Source organism: Cebus imitator, unplaced genomic scaffold (assembly GCF_001604975.1).
Source record: "Cebus imitator isolate Cc_AM_T3 unplaced genomic scaffold, Cebus_imitator-1.0 Scaffold167, whole genome shotgun sequence".
In the NCBI taxonomy this organism is placed as follows: Eukaryota; Metazoa; Chordata; class Mammalia; order Primates; family Cebidae; genus Cebus; species Cebus imitator.
Window position 1 is genome coordinate 5056589 of NW_016107482.1, and position 20452 is coordinate 5077040.

The following is a 20452-nucleotide window of genomic DNA, read 5'->3' on the forward strand; positions in this document are numbered from 1 at the left end:
TCACTGCAACCTCCGCCTCCTGGGTTCAAGCGATTCTCCTGCCTCAGCTTCCACAGTAGCTGGGATTGCAGGTATGCGCCACCATGCCCAGTTAATTTTCTTTTGTATTTTTAGAAGACACAGGGTTTCACCATGTTGCCCAGGCTGGTCTCGAACTCCTGACCTCAGGAAATCTGCCCGCCTCGGCCTCCCTAAGTGCTGGGATTACAGCCATGAGGCACCGCACCCGGCCTTTAATTCATTTCTAAAATACTCACTAAGCACACTTATGTGCAAGGGACTGTGTAAATACTTGGGGAACAAAGCATACAATTCATTCCCTCTGGTAGTTTAAGATATATTGGGGGAGAAGATATTTTTTAAATAATCAACATTACACACATTTTTCAAAAAGTTAATGTGCTACTTGAAAACATAAGAAAAAGATCGTTTAGGTTGTGAAGTCAAGGAGATAAATATGAGATAACCAAGAAAAGAAAGGGAAAGACGGAAATTCCAGTAAAGGCAAACAGGCAGAAAGCTAACTGGGGCACTAGAAGAGCTAAAGTGAACATCCTACACAAAGAGGGCGTAAAATGAGATTGAAGAGAAACCATGTGGGCCACAGTAGAGTCTGATATTCTATCCTATGTGGGATAGGAAATCATAGGAGAGTTTTAAACAGGAGATCACAGGTGCTTTTAAGACACCAACAACAAATACATGAAACGCGTATTCGCTGAAGTCCAGGTGCAATTCGAGCCTTCGATATAAGCAAGTGCCGAAAACAAGGAAAACTGACACAAACGAGGTAGGTGATGCTGAGAAGTTGAGACCTGAACACGGAGAATCAGGACAGAGCGGCAGAATTAGGGTCCGGGAGTGCCCTAACCTCAAGCTAGAGGGGAAGTAACCGACCCTCGGAGGCATCCCTACCGCCCTATACTCAAAGACTGAGGAGGGCCGGGCGACGTGGCCCAGCTAGGAATGGAGAGGGAAACGGAATGGGGAAGGGAGGGGGCTCGCCTCTCGGATGTCCTGCTCGGCAGCCAGAAAGCCCTGCAGCTCCACGAAGATCTCGCTCACAGACATGGCGCTGGCTGCACAACAATCAGCCAGTGTGGCAAGGGCGGCCAGAGAAGTGGACTCCGGAGACAACCAGCGCAATCAATCGCAACACCCACCGCAGCCGCCGCTGTCGCCGCGTACCGCCGGTCTTACGCCACGGCCGTCGCCGGGGTCCTCCGAGCCCCGCGGCGCGCCGAAGGACTGGCTGCCCGCTGCACTGCCTGAGGCGCCGCCCGCTGAGTTCCGCATGGAGGCGGGCATCCAGAGGGCAGAAGAGGGGGAGAGTGGGCTGGGCTTCAGTCTGAGGCCTTGGGACAGGCATCGCCAGAAACAACCAGCGAAGGGGATCCTCGGAGCACGTGAGCCTAAGGGAGGGCGGGGACGGGCTTGGAGGTGGTGCGACCAAGCGGAGCTGTTTAGCTCATATATATGTGTATCTATTTATTTCATATTCAACAGCATATAGGGGAAAATATTTTACAACGAAAGCGTATGCACAAAAAAAAGTGCAGAAGAATGTAGAGAGATTGCAGTCTTCGCGAGAAAGTAGAGGGACAGTGCATTTATATTTCCAAACAAAGGAAAATGAAAGTAACATATATAGGACTGTGAGTAGGGAATGGATTGGCAACGAAAATTTTCTGTGAAAATCTTTTATTTTACTATCTTCTCTGTATGGTTGTATTACCTATTTTTAAATTAAACGGATTTTTTAAGCATGTGCGATGGGATGTTTCTCTTTCCACTAACAGCTTGCCCTAATTCCCTTTCCATGCACTAAAACGGTTTCCTCCTTGTTCTTGAAGAGTTCTATACACAAATGCTGTGTGTGTATGTTCTTGAACAGTTATTCCATACACAGATACTGCGTATGTGTGTCTGCTTATCATTCAGTTGATAAGAATCATTCCAATCCATGAAATTGGAATGATTCTTACCAACTAAATGATAATTTATTGCTTGATTTGTGCCTGACATTATACTAAATTCTTTACATGAAGGATCATATTTAATTCAAGGATTCTCCTACCTCAGCCTCCTGAGTAGCTGGGATTACAGGTGTGCACCACCATGCCTGGCTAATTTTTTTTTTTTTTTTTTTTTTTTNTGCTCTTGTTGCCAGGCTAGAGTGCAATGGCATGATCTTGGCTCACCGCAACCTCCACAACCTGGGTTCAAGCAATTCTCCTGCCTCAGCCTCCCAAGTAGCTGGGATTACAGGAATTCACCACCACATCCAGCTAATTTTGTGTATTTAGCAGAGACGGGGTTTCTCTATGTTGGTCAGGCTGGTCTCAAACTGCCAACCTGAGGTGATCCGCCTGCCTTGGACTCACAAAGTGCTGGCATTACAGGTGTGAGCCATCGCACCCAGGCTCATAAGTCAATTTTTTTTTTTCTAATATGGAATTTCGCTCTTATTGCCCAGGCTAGAGTGCAATAGCATGATCTCGGCTCACCGAAATCTCCGTCTTCCGGGCTCAAGCAATTCTGCCTCAGCCTCCTGAGTAGCTGGGATTATAGGCATACACCACAACACCAGACTATTTTTATATTTTTAGTAGAGACGGGGTTTCTCCACGTTGGTTAAGGGCTGGTCTCAAACTGCCAACCTCAGGTGATCTTCCCACCTCGGCTTCCCGAAGTGCTGGGATTATGGTCTATTTTTTAAAAGGAATTTTGAATAGGAAATTAATCGATTGATTGAACAGTTTAGAATATGGGTGGCTAAATATTACCAGAGTTGCAAAAAAATCAGTTTTTCCTTGCAGTGTGGGAACTTTTTCATGTTCAAAAGATATTGCCAACAAATTAATTGTCCAACAAATGTCTTTGTCTAACTTGTTACTACGGGAAAATTTTCAAATATCAACAAACTAGAGAGGATAGTATAGTAAACTTCTATGTACTCATTACCCAGCTTCAGTAATTAGCAGTTAATAGCCAATTGTGTTTAATCTACCTGCTACTTACTCTCCGAACTTCTACATTATTTTGAAGTAAAGCTAAAACATCCTATGATTTCATATCCATAAATGTTTCAGTATGCATTTCTAAAACATAGGAACTTTTTACAAAAACCTAATGTATTATGCTTAAAATTACACAGAATAATTTCTAATATGATCGCTAATGTTAAAATTGTCCCTATTCTGTTTCTGTCTGTGATTTCGTCATTTGATTCAGACTCCAAGTAAAGTCTGTACATGGCATTTTGTTGATAAACCTTGTAAATCTTTAATCCACAGATTGCCCCTCTTCTTTTTCCCTTTCCTCAGAATTTATTTGTTGAAGAAACCAGGTTCTTTATCCAGTAGAACTTCCTACAGCCTGCATTTGGCTGACTGCATTCCTGTGGTACATTTGACACGCGTCCCTATGCTGCATAGTTCCTGTAAACTGGTAGAGCTAATGGCCTTATGAGACCTGAGCCTGATTTTTTGACAAGAGTACTTTATAGGTTATGTTGTCCATTTCCAACAGAAGGTGTAAGATGTCTGATATACTCTCTCCTTCTCTCTCTTCATAATACTAAGATTGATTAGGTATCATCAGCCCGATCCATCCATTACAAAGTTTCTCATTAGCTTTTCAGCATTGATGACTCTTGCTTAGATCCTAGCCCATTATGGGTTTCAAAACAGTCTCCTGCCATCTTTTCTGCAGTTTAGAGGACAGCGCTGGCTTCACAGAGAAAGATGCATTGGAAACAGCTTATACAGAAGGCAGGGAAAACGGGAGGAAAGCAGGTCACAGGTATACAGCAATAACTGCTGGAGCAAAGGTTTTGTGCATTCAAAAATTTGAGGGGTATTGCAAAATTGTGCTCTAAAGAGATTAAACCAACTTAACACTTTTCAATAAATGCCTGCTTCTACATATCCTTTGCCAATTTGATAGGTGAAAAACTACACCTCATTCTGGTTTACAATTGTTAATTTCAAGTAAAGTGGACCATATTTTCAAATATATATTGGTAATCTGTATTTTTCTTTTGTGAAAGTATGTTGCTATCTTTTCCCCATGTTTTCTATCAATTTGTTTACACCTTTTATTTTTTAAAGAATTCTTTGTATATTAAAGTGATGAGTTCCTTATCTGTCATATCATATGTGTTACAGATATTTTTCCCAGATTATTGTCTTTTGACTCTGATCACAATACTGTTTGCTTTGTAGAAGGTTTTTATTGTTACAATGCACTTATCAAATATTTCCTTCATAGCTTCTGGGTTTTTTAACATTCTTTGAAAAGTCTAACCCATGACCATTAAAAATCATTCACAATTTCTCCTAGCATTTCTATGGTTTCAGCTCTTTTCTTTTTTCTTTTTTTCCTCCTTCTCCCCTTTTGCATACAAATGTTTGGCTCACTTCGACATGGATTGAACTTCTATTTCTTTATTTTGAAACAGGGTCTCACTCTCTCATTCTGGGTGGAGTGCAGTGGCATGATCATAGCTCACTGTCTAAGTTCAGACTCCTGGGTTCAAATATTCCTTCTGCCTCAGCCTCCCAAGTACGTGGAACGACAGACACATGCACCACGGCTGGCTAATTTTTAAAATTTTTTCATAGAGATGGGATTTTGCTATGTTGCCCAGGCTTGCCTTGAACTCCTGGCCTCAAGCAATCCTCCTGCATTGGCCTCACAAAGTGCTAGAATTACAGGCATGAGCCACCAGGCCTAGATTGAACTTTTATTTCTTGCCAGATGTTGTCTCAATACTGTTAATACAACGACTTATATTTTCTCTAATCATTTAAAGTAGTACTTCTATTGTGTACTGCATGCTGAATATATTTGTGTCTATTTCTGAATCACCTGTTTTGTTCCACTTATCTATTCTTTTAGTACACTGACTGAGATCCATGGTGTATTCAATGCTGGCATTTTGCATTGTACACATTAGATGTATCCTTGAAAGGCTGCATGTGAAGCAAAAACAATTGGGTCCGTAATCTCACTGGCATCCTTTAGTTATTGTTATGTAACACACCATCCAAAAATGCGGTGGCTAACAGCCAGTTACTCCCACACATTCATAGGGTGTGCTAGGCTGGGTTCTGCAGGGGCGATCGTCCTTGGCATGGCATCCATTCCCTTCCTAGGGCAGCAGGATCATCTGCCTCATGGTGATGCACAAACACAGGAAGGAGTGTGCAAAGACTAAGGTCCCAGAGGACCCAGGCTTTCCCCATCCCTGCCATTTCTTCCTCATCTTAGTGGTCAAAGCCACACAGCTAAACCCAAAATCAAGGGTGAGGAAAGTTCCCTTTGTCCCAAGAGACATGGAAAAGCCATGGACGCAGAGAAGGTGAAGAACTGGGACCACAATCCCAATCTCCCACAGCTACTGACACAATTTAAATGGGGAAGCTTCCATAGAAAATTCCAGGTCCTTGTCTAACATTAAGCTAAAAAGGAGCTGCTAACATATATTTGAAACACAGTGAAAATTTAAGTACCTGGAAAAGTACAGGGTAACATAACATCCATGTGTCCATCTCTAATAATTAACAAATTAATATTTTTGCTTATTTGCTCCTGATCTTTTTTTTTTAGAAATAAAATGTTTTAGAGCTTATGTACTCTGTATACCCTTCCATGGTTTTCTCTCACTATCCAGAAGTAATTACTATCTTAAAGGTAGTCTGTGCACATTTTTATTAAATATGCAGGATTTATGAAGATTAATACACTTCTTTGTTTTCATATTTTAAATATTATAAATGGTATGATACTTTATATATAATTCTAAAAGTAGCTTTTTATTTCAACAGTATATCCAGAGATCTAGCTGTGTTTATACATATAGATTGTCTTCTTTTACATTGTTATATTTTACTCCATTGTATGACTGTATTAGTCTGTTCTTGCATTGCTATTGATAAATACCTGGCCGGGCGTGGTGGCTCATGCCTGTAATCCCAGCACTTTGGGAGGCCGAGTCAGGTGGATCACAAGTTCAGGAGTTCAAGACCAGCCTGACCAATATGGTGAAACCCTATCTCTACTGAAAAAAAAAAAATACAAAAATTAGCCGGGCATGCTGGTGGGCACCTGTAGTCCCAGCTACTTGGGAGGCTGAGGCAGGAGAATTGCTTGAACCCAGGAGGCAGAGGTTGCAGTGAGCCAAGATCACACCACTGCATTCCAGCCTGGGCAACAGAGCAAGACTCCATCTCAAAAAAACAAAACAAAACAAAACAAAAAAACCAAAATGAAAAGAAAAGAAAGAAAAAGGAAATACCTGAGACTGGGAAATGTATAAAGAAAAGAGGTTTAACTGGCTCACGGGTCTCCAGGCTGTACAGAAATCATGGCAGCTTCTTGGGAGGTCTCAGGAAACTGACAATCATGGCAGAAGGTGAAGGGGAAGCAGGCAGGTCTTGCATGGCTGAAGCAGGAGGAAGTGAGAACAGGGGAGATGCTACACACTTTTGAACAACCAGGTCTCACCACAACTCACTCACTATAACGACAACAGCACTAAGGGGATGATGCTAACCCATTCATGAGAACTCTGGCCCCATAATCTAATCACCTCTCACCAGGCCCCACCTCCAACACTGGGGATTACAACTGAACGTGAGATTTGGGTGGGGACACAGATCCAAACCATATCAACGACTGTATCATAATGCATCTTCTTTCCTTTACTGATGGATGCTTTGAATGGTGTTAACTTACCATTATCATTAACAAGAAAACATTTACAAATCACATATTTAAGGTAAATACATGCAATTTTATCAAAATATTAAAGTTATTTGCAAATATTACACAGATGAAATATAACTAAACTGATAATTCAAAAACACCTAAGGGATATATTAAGGAATATGTTATGAAGGGCCACACATTATTAATAATCAGTTTTCTTCCAAAATATGTCCTATCAAGGAAACAAAAGATAGATCTACCAGCAGACAGTACTAAACTAATTCTGTCATTCACATGAACATTCTCCTACAAGCCACAGCCCAGAAGACTGTTAATATGCACCCAGCCTTATCATTTTCTGTTAATATTTAGTCAGTGTTTCCAATATAATTGGCTGCTTCTTCAGATCAAAGGCTTTTACATAGGTCCTACATGCAAATCAAATAGCTATCCATGGAACATCAGAACTTGACTTGCTCCATTCTCTTATAGTTTTTGTGTCTCATGCTAAAGAAATGAGAGATGCAGAATTCTAAGGCTGAATAGCTAGGAAGTACTCATTCAAACTTGAATATTCTTCAAAGAGAGTGTGGGTCAATTCTAATCAGAGGAAGAAACATAAAGGAAGTCAACCCAGATGTTTTCCACCAGGGCCCTCCTTTTGGCTGGTCTGATTTCCACTGGTAAGTCGAAAGTGCAATTTTAGAATGTTGGTTAATTTTTAAAAACTGATTTCGGGGGACGATTAAAAAGATTACAAAGTCATTAATAGCACAATCACAACATATACATGTATTTGGCTTTTAAAAATGAGATTGAAATGATACAGGGTCCTGAGGATATTCTAAATAATTTACAATGAAATGTCCTGGTTCTTTAATGAGGGAAGCATAATAGTGGGTTGAGAAGACATTGCAAAGGCTTTCAATCTTGGTCTGGGACTTAACTGAAACAAAACTAGATAATAAAAAGTTGACATAAGAACCTGATTCCGGTTTTGATCAAAATCAAATGCCGATACAGATATCGAATACAGAGACTAGTGTGGATTAGGACAAAGGGAATGCTCCCTTAATACTCATAGAAGGAGGAAAAAGTGAATCAATGACTACACTGTCTGATATTTGCCTCAATTCCCAAGGATAAATATTAGTTTCCAAAGTGATGGGATTATGTCTTGAACAAGGTGTTGACTTGGAGCATGGCTACAAGGCATAAAACTTTTGAAACCCACCTTTTAAGACTACTTTAAAGAATAGGCTTAATCACCACATTCTGTAGCTTCTCTTCACAGCATATGTATTAACAAAAAGTAAAATGTCTTTAAATAAAATCAATAGTCAAATAACCAAGCTCTTGCTTTTGCTTGTTTGTTTCAAAGTGCAAGGTTGAGTGTGCTCACTGTATCTCCCTGTGAATGTTAACCCCAGAAATCCAGGACGTTTAATTCAATTGAACATTTATCGAGTGCTTGCTATACTAAAGAGACATATTGTGCCTAAAACAAAGTTTGCACCAAGTCCACTGAGAAAGCAGCCTCTCCTCCATGTTTCATAATTTTTCAGATAATTAGTCCTCCTTTTCCCATCTTCTCTCCTCATCTCAGTCCAGGCTAAACTGGCTTCACATTTCAGATTATTTCTAAGACTCTCCCTCTTCTATGTTTGCAACCATGAAAGAGATTTATCTAGTGCTAAACAAACTTGTCTAGTTCAGAGTTTATTTCTCCTTTCATTCCAACATTGGGTAGGATTCGATTAGTAGAACTAACCATTTCAACATTATTTTAGAACTTCTAAAATTATTTTCTGAGCCATGCTGTTTTATTATTTTGCTTAATCTAACCATAGTGATCCCCATGCCAGTAATGAGCAAAGAAAAATAGAAAAGCACAACTTATACCACTTACTAATGGTTCTGAAGCAAAGTATATCGATGAAGGCTAATGCTAATAAAGAAATGCATTCACTGATATGCTAGCATCACAAAGCAGAATTCTGTAGCCAGGGAATAACCAATTTTACATCTGAATTAGGATATTAAAATTTTGGAAGGACAACCTTCCATAAGCTACAGAAAGTTCAGGGAAAGTTACAGTGAAAATAGAATTGTCAGGATCCACTACATGACTAATATGGCAAATGGAGATTGGAAACGTCTGAGGCCACGAGCTCTGCTCTCACATTTCTCCTTTATAGCACCAGCCGGGCCATGGGCTAATATATGTGTTGGCAAGTCTTCCAACGAGATCCGGACATGTGATCACCATGGTTGTGGACAGTACTCTGCTCAAAGGTATGGATTTGCACAAACAACCATCCAACCCTTTGGTCCCTAACCTCTTTTTTTTTTTTACTTTTTGTTTTTTTTTTTTAGACAGAGCCTCACTCTTACCCAGTCAGTCACCCAGGATGGAATGCAATGGCGCCATCTGAGCTCACCATAACCTCCTGGTTTCAAGTGATTCTCCTGCCTCAGCCTCCTGAGTAGCTGAGATTACAGGTGCTTGCCACCACACATGGCTAATTTTTATATTTTAAGTATACATGAGAGTTTCACCATGTTGGTCAGGCTGGACTCAAACTCCTGACTTCGTGATCTGCCAATCTCAGCCTCCCAAAGTGCTGGGATTACAGGCATGAGCCGCCGCGCCTGGCCCCAACCTCTTTTCTTAGTGTCCTTGTCCAATGTTGGCTGCCTCAAGGGCTCACAATTCTGACAGTATGAAAAACCAGAGATGTAACCAGTTACTCCACTGTCTTTGGAGCAGCTTCCAAGAACTCGGCTTCAAGTATGGGCTGTGAATTGGGATCCAAACATGGAAGAAGGAAAAGAGCAGGGAGCAAACACACTGTTTTCCTTCTGAATGTCTTCACACATGGACTTATCTTACCTGCTTTTTCCAAAGGGGAATCAAATATGACTATACCATTTTAGAGATGAGGAACTTGAACTGAGGTGCCAAAAGGTTAAGGGACCTGCCAAGCACAGTTGGAGATGGTGAAGTCTGGACCTGAACTCAGGTTTTTGGTTCCTCTTCCCATGAAACCACGGTGTTAATGGCCCAGGCTTTGGAGGTTGAATATTAGAGGCTGACCCTAAGCAGGCGAAAGAGCACCTTTATCTCTTCGAGACAACGGGGGTCACACTTGTGAATTTTCAGTTATACCCATCATCACCTTGGGGTGCCACTGTGATGAAATAGCCATGTGTCCATTCATTTCAACCATCTCCATCCTAACTAGAGGGGAGCTCCCACATATACAGATACTACTTACAAAGGAACCTCAAATACTGAAACAGGACTAAGAGAAGGGAAATATGGGAAAACAGCCCCTTAATAGCCAAAATTTACACTCAGCTCATACTGTAAAGTGTACGCACTTAACAGATACAGTAACTTCTTGGCTCTTGGCTTGAGCCTGCTCAGTGTTGCTTTGCACATAATTGTAGCAATCCTGGTGGAGCTGGTTGTTCAGGTGGCAGCCTATTAGAAGGGAGGAGAGGCTGGTGAGAGCAGGCATAGTGACAGCAGTGTGAAGAAAGAGCTGAGGGGTTGCTAAGACAAACTCAAGACACATCACAATCTGGAGTTGTTTGGTTTGAGCTCTATGCAATTTAATAAACCCAGGAGGTATCACTCGTTGTATTAAAATATCATATGTATTGCTGTTTACAATCACTTTTCTAGATCACTGAGAGAACAATAAAACTAGGGCAACATGTGATACTTTTATAATAGGTTCCCATAAAAAGACAGCTGTTTTCAAAGTGGGCTTGAAGAAGTCTCAAGACCCAGGTATCTAGAAAATGCACTTACATGGACTGCCTCATTCCCCCCAAATGCCATACAGTAATAGTAAGTAATATATTTGTTTAAGGCTTACTATGTACCAAGTACCATTTTAAATGCTTTCATCTTTACAACATGGTTATTAGCACCTGCAGGGAGGGAGGTTAAAATTGGGCTAAACAGATGAGAAACACTGGGACATCCCAACAAGTTCTGGCAGCTTCAAGCTTTGGTACCTGGTCTGGGATCAGTGGGCTAACACCATGTTCCTGGGCCATAAAGCTCCCCAGGGCCGCTCCTTGGTCTGTTCATTCTTATTTACATCCTAGAAGTCAGAGGCCTCACCAGGGTGTGGATGTCTTGTGCTCTGCTGGATCTACTGTGTTTGCACCATTCACTGGAAAGATTATGGACCAGGAGAAACCTTATCAAAACAAAAATGCTATCAATAATGCTGTTCGAATACCTGGAAGAGGTAAGAGAGGTGGAGTCTACACCTAGGGTGCCTACTGGAGATGTTGATGCTTATTTGTTTAATGCAGTTCCCATACATAGAGGTTTTCTTCTTCTTTCAAAATGATAAAACCTAGAACAGAAAGGATATAGAGTATACCAAACTAGCTGATGCATTTTTAAAAAACTTTTTAGGTTCAGGGCTACATGTGCCCATTTGTTATACAGGTAAACTGCATGTCACAGGGGTCTGGTGTACAGATTATTTTGCCATTCCGGTAATAAGCATAGTAGCCGATAGATACTTTTTTATGATCCTCTCCTGCTGATGCACTTTCGAGGACTTTTCACCACTTTCCCTGAAAACTTCTGCTTCATGCATACACTTCATGAAACCCTACAGCTAATTGGAGTTATTCCTTCCTGTGGCCCTTGTGGTTTTGCTTCACGATCTATAAACAAAGCCACTTTCAGCAATGCTAACCATAATGGATAGATACTTCCACTTACTCGAATCCCACAAATTATAAATGCTGGCATTTCTGCAAGAGTTGAATGTGAAACATTTTTGAAAGCTTCTAAATTTTAGGTAAAGCTAGGTCTCCTTGTACTCCAGATATTGGCTTTGTTGTTTGATTGTTTTAATTGCATCAAGGTATAAAATATACCCATAAAAGTGCACAACACATCCATGTACAACTCCATGAACTGCATAAAGTCAATACATCTGTGTAACCGGCGCCCAGACCATGAAAAAGAACATCACCAACATCCCAGAGATCACTTGTGCTAACGTTTAGACATGTTCCCAGCAAGGTAATCACTATCCCAAGTTCTAACACCATGCATTAGTTCCTCCTGTTTCTAAAAATGGTATAAATAGAATTAAACAGCACGCCTTCTTTTTGTGTGGCTTCTTACATTCCACATCATGATTGTGTAATTTATGTGTTTATATCTACATTCTTTGGGATACATGATATTCCATTATATGCATATATTTTCATCTATGTATCCATTCTTCCTTAGATGGACCTTTGGGTAGTTTCCAGTTTTAGGTGATTATAAAATTGCTGCTATGAACCTTCTTATACCTTTTAATGAACATATATATGCACTCCTATTGGGAGTGAGTCTAAAGGAGCCCTGCCTCACCAAGGCTGTGGGAGGTATCTTGTGAGGGAACCCGCATCCTTGAGGAGCTATACAGTGGTTGTCCTCTGCGGGCCCAATGTCACAAGAGAAACTTCTGCCACGGAACTGGGTCCTCTGGAGTGGCACTTAACAGTCAATGCCAAGGTCACCAAGAGCAGAAAGTAATCAGATTCATCTAAACCTCAGAGATTTGTGACATTGGCTAGTAATCACTGCAACCCTAGAATGGAATAGATGAGCAGACAACTAAAGCCTTATTGGACTTGTATGAATGGAAATGCTCTAGGTCTGTTGAACAAAATGCTGACTTCAGTCATCACAATAAGGGGTTGCAATCCCCAATAAATTCCCAGGCTTGAGTCGGTTCACAGTCCCAGAGCCTCTTGAATGAAAAGGAGGCTCAGTCCTTTTGAGTAAGGGTCCTGCCATGCAGCCAAAAATTTATAATGTAAACCTTACTTCTAGCTATCCCCAAAGGGACCTGTAATGTTTTAGCAGGATGACAGCACATTGGGGAAGAAATTATTAGGCTCTTCAGAGATTATTGGACACTTGCTCAAAACTGACACTAACTCCTGGAGATCTAAAAGCCCACTGTAGTTGACCAGACTACGGACTTATAGTCAGGGGGTCAATGTAGATTTTCAGCAGGGTCCAGCTTATACTAAGCCCAGTGCATCCTCAAATCTACCAAGAGGTTATTTTCCTAGTTCCAGAATGCAAAATTGGAATAGACTTTCTTCTTCTTTCAGGTTGCCTTGCAATTCTTGGTCATTGGCATTTCCAAATAAATTACAGAATCTGTTTGCTAATTTCCACCAAAAATCCTGACAGGGCTTTGACTGACTCTGCAGTAAATATACAGATCAAATTGATAACAGATATTTTTAAAGTAGTGAGTCCTCCAATGAATGAACATATTATATCCTCCATTTACTTAGGTCTTCCTTCACTGTTCTATTAATGGTTGTTGTAGTTGTCCGTGTAGAAGTCTTGCACATCTTTTGATTAAAATATATTCATAAAACCTACCTGATGGAGTTTTAGATCTTCTACAGTGGAGCCATCCAATAGAAATATAATACAACTCATATGTATAATTTTAAATTTTCTGGTGGCCATAATAAAGAAGTAAAAAGAAACATGATATTTTAATATTTTATTTAACTCAGGTTTTCAAATATTATATCAATATATAATTATTGAGATCTTTTACATTTTTAAATACTAAGCCTTCAAAATCCATTGTATACTTTACCATTAAAGCACATCTCAATTCAGATAAACTACCTTTCAAGTGCTGAATAACCACATATGGCTAGTGGCACCACATTGGACAGCATAATTCTACAGTCTTATTATTATGCCCACTTGACTGGTGAGCAGTGCCGGTAGTGTATTAAAGTCTCCTACTATTGGTGAGTTTCTATCTGTGTCTCCTGGCATCTTGTGGTCTCTGCTTTATATAGATGACTTGTGTTATTTACCGTATGGATAGTTGTAACTGCTATATCTTCATTGTGGCTTGTGGCATTTGCCCTCTGACATTATCTTCCTTTGTCTTGTTTCACTGTCTTTTGGCCTGAAGTCTAGTCTCTGGTAACAGGACGATAGCCCTTGCATTATTATTGCTTGGCAAATCTTTGTCCATTTGCTTGGCACATCTTTGTCCAGCTCTTCACTTTCATCATTTTCAATCGCCGTGTTTTATTCCATACAACATAAAACTGGGGTTTGCTTTTTAACCCAACAGGACATTTTTAATATATGAGATAAGCCCATTCACATGACTCATATATTTGTACCCAATACCATCATTTTCTTTTATAATTATTATATCATACACTGTTTCTCTACTTAGGTCTTTGCCTTTTTAGTTCTTTTGATATTTAGCAAGGTTTGTATTTTTGTTCCTGTTATTTCCATTTATCTTTATTTTTAAAGTCCAATCATTTATTAGAATACGTCTTGGAGGTAACATTGTTCAGGGTTCACTTTTTTTTAACTTTTTTTTGAGACAGAGTCTCAGTCTGTCACCCAGGCTGGAGTGCTATGGCGTGACCTTGGCTCACTGCAACCTCCACCTCCCGGGTTCAAGCTATTCTCCTGCCTCAGCCTCCTGAGCAGCTGGGATTACAGGTGCCAGCCACCATGCCCAGCTAATTTTTTTGTACTTTTAGTAAAGACAGCATTTCTCCATTCTCGAACTCCTAACCTCATATGATCCGCCTGCCTTCGCCACCCAAAAGTGCTGGGGTTGCGGGCATGAGCCACTGTGCCTGGCCTTAAGGGATCATTCACCTTTTCTAACTAGCTAGTATTTTCCACTATTATTCTTCAATGTATTTATTAATGTTTCCTTTGAATCGATTCTTTTGGCATCTTGTAATTTAGTCTTCCTTTGTAATATCATTCTGTCATTTTCATATATTCCTCTCCTGAGTTCATTCAACTTTATTTCTTTTTTTCTTTTTTGTACATTTGTTATTTTTGAATTTCATATCCAAGGTTACTGAAGCCCAGATAAATAATTACACTTATTTTCTTTTAGGTTTTTGTGTCAAAATGTTCTACATTAAGCCAATTAAGTATAAAGATCCTATTAAGAGGGGACAGAAACTTGGAACTCTATCGTCCTTGCAGAAAGTTTCTCCTGGCATACAATCACATGTGCACATTCAAAACTGTGACTTGAGTGATCCTACTGCATACCTGTAAATGGAAGGCAAATGGTTAGATCTTCAGAATAAAAAATCATCTTCTTAAAAACCTGAATGCATACCCTGCTCTTCAAGAAATTGGTGTTCACAAAGGATTAAAGCTTGAAGGGATGGATACTCCATTTTCCATGATGTGATTAGTATATTTTGCAGGCCTGTATCAAAACATCTCATGTACCTCATAAATGTATATACCTATGTACCCACACAATTTTTTAATTAAAAAAATTTGAGTTTAAATAGAAACATGATAAATGCAAGGAAGAAAACATTTTAACTCATTGTCACTCTGATGTTCCAGTGAACTGCTTTCTTCAAGCTCTTTTTGTCACCTATAGAATATGGGTGGTTTTGTTGTTTAGATTTCTCAGTCCCAAAGATCTAAGATAAATAAACAAGGAAACTTAAGCTGGGCCAGGCTGCATTTTTGACACCTTTAAAAATAGCGACCTTTCTGCTTGAAAATAAAAAGCCTGTGGTACAAGAACAGCAAGTGGTTTACAATGCTAGATTTAGCATACATTTAATACATACCCAATGAATAAGTTGAGTGTAGGTAGTGGACTCTCAGCAATATCCTTTGGTTTATCATATTGGATGGAGGGGGAGCTGCTTTCATGGATAATACAGGATTTGCTGGTATTTCCAGCCACACTCGCCTACATGGTTACAAATGATGGCAGTCCGAGAAAACATTCCAGATTTCAATGAGGCTGCACTACAAGAAGGACTAGAATGAGAACGAGGCCTACCTTTATCTGAAGTGTCTCATGGAGCCGGGCCTGCCAACTTCATTTAGCCATATACATATTACAGCTACTTATTTCTATACATTTTTGTATTATATCTGTGTTATTCTGTCTTAGTTATATTGACAACAGGTACTAAGAGGAAACAAGACCATACAAATGTCCAAGGGACCAGAAATAATTCTGGCTCCTTAGAGTTGAGCCAGTCAGTAAGAAATAAGTTGAACTAATCCTTCCGGAAACTTTCCTCATTAATTTCTGCTTAACTTTGTTTGGAATGCAGAAAATGACAGCAGAATGTTTACATTCTTATGCGTAGATTGTTAAACATAATTAACCAAAGTGTGTTATTAGAGAAATGGTTGCATTTGTGCATCAGGACATATGTATAAGAATGTTCATGATATCACTATTTTTCAGAGAAAATCTTCAACGACCTAAAAGCCCACCAACAGTGAAATCAATAAATAATGTCAAAGTTATAGAATGTAATAGTCGACAGCAGTCATGATAAATGAACTCCAGTCCAGTTAAACATAACAACCTGAATGAATCATAGCAATATAATTTTAAGTTTAAAAAGTCCAAAAGATCATATAACACGATATTCTTTTTATAACGTTAAAACAGTTAAAATTAAAATACAACACAATACTTTCAGTCTTTTCAATCTCTGTGTTTTATCATACAGCATAAAATTGGGGTTTGCTTTTCAACCCAATAAGACATTTTTTAATAGACGAGCCCATTCACATTAATACAAATGGCTCATATATTTGTACCCAATAACTTTCCCTTTTTACATAATAAAATTATATAAAAATTTTATAATATATAAATTTTATACTATAAAATAAAAAGGGAAGCAAGAAAATAATGAACCCTAGTTAAAGCATGACTAGCTAGGGAGGGCCACATAAAAAGATTTAAGTTACTATCAACGCTGTAGTTTTGCAGTTAGGAAATAATTGCATGGGTATTTATCATTATGAATAACATATCACAGAAACAACAGGGCTTGCATGTGGGTTGCCAGGAAGAGAGTTAATGATGACTCTCAGATAGTTGAGAATCTATGTCACACAATCCGCGCCTTCGTATATCTATTAGGTTGGTGCAAAGGTAATCGCGGTTTTTGCCGTTACTTTCAGTGGCAAAGTATATCTAGCACTGCCTGATTTGAATAGGCATCTCCTTGGTACCAAGTAACTTTAGGTTGTTTCCAGACATTTGCTTGCAAAAAATAAATGCTGTGCTCCATTAAGGACACCCAAAAAGGAAATAGCACATCAGCTCTTCAAGGCAATTTTCAAAGAAGCTCTAAAATATTTGCATAATAAAACCTATGCTTAGTTTTAAAGATAATCATCCTTCTAATTATTAGGAGGAACAATATAGGTGGATATGGATATTGCTTTAAAAACTAGACTCATGACCTGGAATGGAGAAATTCTCAAGGTAGAGCAGGAACGCTTCCTTCCCTGGGCATTCTCACATCTGCTCAATGGCAATGCAAACTTGGGGCCAGAGAACTTCTTTCTCAGGAAGAACTGCAATACAGCGCCCTCTAGTGCAACAAATCCGTGTGGGTTTTTTCTTCTTTGTCTTACAGGTTTAGATGTCAACCGTTTGGCTTAAGTATAAAAATATTACAGCCTGCGCCGACTCCGCACCACCCACTGTGATGGAGGCCGCAGCCCAGGTCTTCGTGGAGAGCCCTGACGTGGTGTACGGCCCGAGGCTATCGAGGTGCAATACGAGTACAGGACGACGCGTCAGCCGCGAGGGCGTCCTCAAGGTGCACCTACGACCACGCGCTTCACCTTCCGGACCCCCCACCCGTGCCCCGGCTCCGGGTCATACTTGTCGGCTGGGGCAGGAACAACGGCTGCACGCTGACCGTCGCGGTGCTAGCCAACCCACCGCATCTGTCCTGGCCCACGCGCAGTTGCCGCAAGGAGGCCAACTACTACGGCTCGCTGACTCAGGCGGGCACCTTGAGCCTGGGCTCGGACACCGAGGGCCAGGAGGTGTTCGTGCCCTTCAGTGCGCTGCTGCCCATGGCGGCGCCCAACCACCTCGTGTTTGATGGCTGGGGCATCTCCTCACTGAACCTCGCCCAGGCGATGCTGCGCGCTAAGGTGCTGGAATGGGAGCTGCAGGAGCAAGTGTGGCCACACATGGAAGCCCTGCCGCGTCAGCCTTCCATCGACATCCCAGAGTTCATCGCGGACAACCTCGTCCCGGACTCACGCCCGCAGCAGCTGGAGCAGATCCGTAGGGACATCCCAGACTTCCGGTCTAGCTCGGGGCTGGACAAAGTCACCGTGCTGTGGACGGGCAACACAGAGCGCTTCTGTGAGGTGGTTCCGGGCCTCAAGGACACGGCCCAGAACCCGCTGCGCACCACTGGGCTCGGCCTGCAGGTGTCTCCCTCCACGCTCTTCGCCGTCGCCGGCATCCGGGAGGGCTGTGCCTTCCTCAGTGGGTCCCCGCAGAACACCCTGGTGCCCGGAGCGCTTGAGCTCGCGTGTCAGCGCCAGGTTTTCGTGGGCGGAGATGACTTCAAGTCTGGCCAGACCAAAGTCAAGTCCGTGCTCGTGGACTTCCTCATCAGCTGTGGCCTCAAGACCATGTCCATCGTGAGTTACAAGCACCTGGGCAACAACGACGGGCACAACCTGTCCGCGCCATTGCAGTTCCGCTCTAAGGAGGTGTCCAAGAGCAACGTGGTGGACGACATGGTGCGGAGCAACCCAGTGCTCTGTAGGCCCGGCGAGGAGCCCGACCACTGCGTGGTCATCAAGTACCTGGGTACCTGGGTGACAGCAAGCGCACTGGGTGATTAAACCTCGGAGCTAACGCTGGGCGGGACCAACACACTGGTGTGCAAGACACGTGCCAAGACTCGCTGCTGGCCGCACCCATCACACTAGACCGGGCGCTGCTGACCAAGCTGTGCCAGCCCGTGAGCTTCTGCGCTGACGCTGACCCCGAGCCACAGACCTTCCACCCCGTGCTGTCCCTGCTCAGCTTCCTATTGAAGGCGCTGCTGGTGCCTCCGTGCAGCCCGCTGATCAGTGCGCTTTTCCGCCAGCACAGCTGCATCAAGAACATCCTCAGGGCCTGCGTGGGGCTCCCGCCACAGAACCACATGCTCCTGGAGCATAAGATGGAGCGCCCAGGGCCCGGCCTCAAGCAACTCGGACGCGTGGCTGCCGCCTGCCCTGTGTCCAACAAGAAAGGACTGGAACCTGCTTCCACCAAAGACTGCACTGATGATGCCAATGGGCACCCACAAGTGGAGGAAGCCCAGATGCCCACCACCTGAGGCCCCTGTCACACAGCTTCCCAGCCCTTCCTCTCTGCTGGCGCCCCAGGAACCCACCATTCCAGGCCACCCCAAAGACAATAAAGCCGCTGCCACTCTCAAAAAAAAAAAAAAAAAATTACAAAGGTTTGAATGACAGAGGAGTAAGAGTAGGAAGAAACTTACATTTCGTTAGTAACCATGATGATAATACATACATTAAAAATTGTGGTATCAGATATTCTGTCATGTTTGATAGCTACACATTAATAATGTGAATAAAATCAATATTTATCTTGAAAAATGTTTTGAATTATCTGCAAGAGATAAATTTAACAAAAGAAAAAGGAGAGAAGTGGCCAATTTAAGAGGCCAGGTGACAAAGGGAACAATCCTTGCATCCATTTGACATTTATCACACTCTGTGGCATATTTCAGCAATCACACACCTGTTCCCTCTGTGCTATGTTATTCATAATAACAAGTACCCATAGAAAGTCGGCTCGCCTCCTGACTAACCTCTCCCATGTTCTGTACAATACTAATGAGGCCAGCAAGGATCACAAGGAAGGAAAAACAAAAAAAATAGGAGCATCCTATTTTTGTGTATCTTCAGTACAACCTACAATAAGACCTTTCCCCCATTCTCTCCATTTACCAAATTTTTGCCCACAAAATTATACAGATTTCTCCAGAATCCTCTAACAAATGCAAATGTTTTTAACATGAAAAAGTTTGCTTACAGAACTCAAATATTCTTCAAAGACTAAAGTTTGAAATCCATCTAATGTCAAACTCCTTTATCTAGAATCCACTAGATTTAAGTAAACAGCACTTTTAATATACTTCCAAAGTAAATAGAGACATTTTGATTAGACGAAACATTACAGTTACTCTGTAAGTTCTTACCTTGTTTTGGCCTGTCATCGTCCTCTATTATGTTTTATGCTTCCATTTACTTACACAGTAAGTCAGGCCTACCAGAGAAAAGTACATGAGTTCAGGAACTTGGAGTACTCTGAGTTTTGCTCTAAGATTCATTATAGTGCTCAGTTCACTAGGTTCAGCTACTGGGCCACTAAAAAGCATGATTTTGAGCAGCAACTTCTCATTCTACGTAGAAGAGGCTAATGGTACTAATCATCTCTCCATGCTAGTCGGCTATGGGGAGAAACTCACCCCCAACCTCCCTTCTCTAGCCTCTCTCTGTTTTGCTCCATTATCCTCAGTGCAAATTCCACTGGCATTCTATCACCTGACCATTCCGGTATGTAGACTCCCAACCCCTCCTAGAACATGTCATGATAGAGTGATCCCAAGTGAGACCAGAGGCTTCTCCCTTCAGAATGCCCACCACTGCTCTGATCCCGAACTCCGGCTCTCTTAAGCTATTTCTTTTCTTTGTTCTTGTATCTTAATCAGATTTTTTTTTTCTTTTGTGCTGGAGTCTCATTCTGTTGCCCAGGCTGGAGTGCAATGGCACGATCTGGGCTCACTGCAACCTCTGCTTCCCAGGTTCAAGCTACTCTCCTGCCTCAACCTCCTCAGTAGCTAAGGC

General features: G+C 41.6%; 1 protein-coding gene and 1 pseudogene across 2 annotated transcripts in view; one reads left to right on the forward strand and one right to left on the reverse strand.

Annotated features, from left to right (window-relative positions):
• The window catches only part of TSN (translin), a 77694-nt gene that overhangs the window by 10614 nt on the left and 46628 nt on the right, over positions 1-20452 (reverse strand).
• On the forward strand, positions 6892-19465 carry LOC108315050 (annotated as a pseudogene). Its single transcript, XR_001829802.2, has 2 exons — positions 6892-7397; positions 14667-19465. The product of XR_001829802.2 is annotated as an inositol-3-phosphate synthase 1-like (transcript).